The sequence below is a fragment of the Phalaenopsis equestris genome, unplaced genomic scaffold, assembly GCF_001263595.1.
Source record: "Phalaenopsis equestris unplaced genomic scaffold, ASM126359v1 Scaffold000581, whole genome shotgun sequence".
Lineage (NCBI taxonomy): Eukaryota > Viridiplantae > Streptophyta > Magnoliopsida > Asparagales > Orchidaceae > Phalaenopsis > Phalaenopsis equestris.
Genome location: NW_018165021.1, coordinates 138,937 through 141,053, shown reverse-complemented (window position 1 = coordinate 141,053; position 2,117 = coordinate 138,937).

The window sequence follows — 2,117 nt, the reverse complement described above, 5'->3', positions numbered from 1 at the left end:
AGAAATAAGTGTGTATTCAACTTTGAAAATTTTGATGCAGTTTCCAAGTAGGCGTAAAATAACATATAAGTTGTATGTCATGGCGAACACAAAACATAGCAAAAATATATATTAAATTCATTAATTTACTTGATTATATCAAATAACGCAAGTTTGAATGTAAATGCTAAAATTGTCTTATGCTTGCTCTCCAATTTGATAAGGATGCAAATTGAGAAATAGGATGTGGAACTTATAACATCTTCATATGGTTTTAAGCACCCTTAGCATCCGATGCTAATATCGGGATATTCCGTCCCTATTTTTTATTTGTTTTAGAATTGCGTCGTCATTTTGGTCCAAACAGAATCGGGTTAATAGTGTACTTAGCGTTTAAAATATTCCCTTGCTTCCTATTTACCAATGTTAGCTAAATTCTCCGCAAGATGCAATTTTTAACATCATAATTTGCGTCGCTTATATTATTGGCAAATAAATAACTATGATAATTTCAAAATATTTATTTTTTGATTATCCAACATTTTACATGTATGCTGAAAACATCAACTAAACAAGAAAATATTATATAATTTGTAATTTGCAAATTTCATCAATTAAAACAAAATAAATTTTATAATATAGTATGTTAATTCTTGTTGTCATTATACAAATATAAAACAAAATTATGCTTAAATATAATGTTTTTTTTTTCCATGAAATTCGGCACATTAATTGTTAATGATCTAAAATTAATTCTTATAACAATATCTATACATTTTACTTATAAAAATGGTGCAGAAATTTATAAATGTGAATTTTATTTGTATTTATTGTATGCATATTTAAGACCAAAAGTTTCATATTAACATTTTGATGTTATAAATTTACGCAAAAAAAGTAAAAAGTTGTATTTTACATCTTGAAAAGTTAATAATAATAGAATTGTTTTGGCAGTGCTGTTAAAATTTTAGTAATATGAATGTAAATGCTAAATTTTAGGTGCTAAACATGTAAATATATAAGCACTGCATGTGGCCCTAAATAGCGTGAAAATATTACATCCACTAGTTGGGCAGATTTTTTAGGAGGGTGAGGTCTACTTGCGACCTGATACATTTACATCGGAGTCCCCGGATGTAATATTTTTTAGGAAGCCAAAGCTCGTCATTCGACATATCCCCACCACCACCTGGTTATTCGAAAGATATTTACATATCCCCACCACCACTCATTTTCCATCAAAATCTACTTCCTCCACCTCCCATTTCACTTCTACGGAGAGATTTTAGCTCTTTCACAGAGCCTAAAAAAACTTCCATTATTTCAAGCCACCCATCTCTCCCTTGCAATTCACTCTCCCTGCTCTAAATATGTCAACTCCTCCTTATCTCCATATTAGTCTCAATCTCTCTCTCTCCCCCCATCCGACTGCATGGAGCCAAAGAAGATAGACCCGAAACAAAAGTATCAATGCCGAATCTGTAACAAAGGATTCAATTGGGGAAGAGAATATGAAGAGCACATTCGGACCCATGGTTTCGAAGATGAAATCATTACTGAGAAAGAAGAAAGGCTGCCCACCGCCGTAGTTGGTGGAGACTCCGCCGCTGATATGCCTTCATACGATAGAGAGTGTTTTCCATTGAATTCCTACTTCAAACGTGATTATCGTAGCTCTAGTACTGCTGCTGCCTGCCGGCAATGACGATGACGGCCGAGATGGCCTTACTCCACCTTCACCGCCCTGCCCTTCATATAGAGGTAAGCAAATCGAGCGCAATAGAGAAAACTGTGGTAGTACCGATCGTCAAACTCAGTGGCGCACACAAGAAGAAGATGTCGCTCGTTTCCTCTTCGAGCTGTCCAAGGCCTGCCTTGAGCGTGCCCCTGTCTCGAACCAAAACCATCCCGCTACTCCGGCAGGTTACGAATGTGATAATTGCAATAAGGTCTTCTCATCCCACCAGGCCCTTGGCGGCCATCGAGCCATCCACAAAAATGTTAAGGGCTGTTCCGCTGCCAGCCTTGAATTTAGATCAGCCGGCACCAGAAACAATCAGATTAAAAACCAAAATAACAATGTCTATAATCAAAATATAATGGCCAGATTGCTGGAAAATATGACATTATCAATTGTC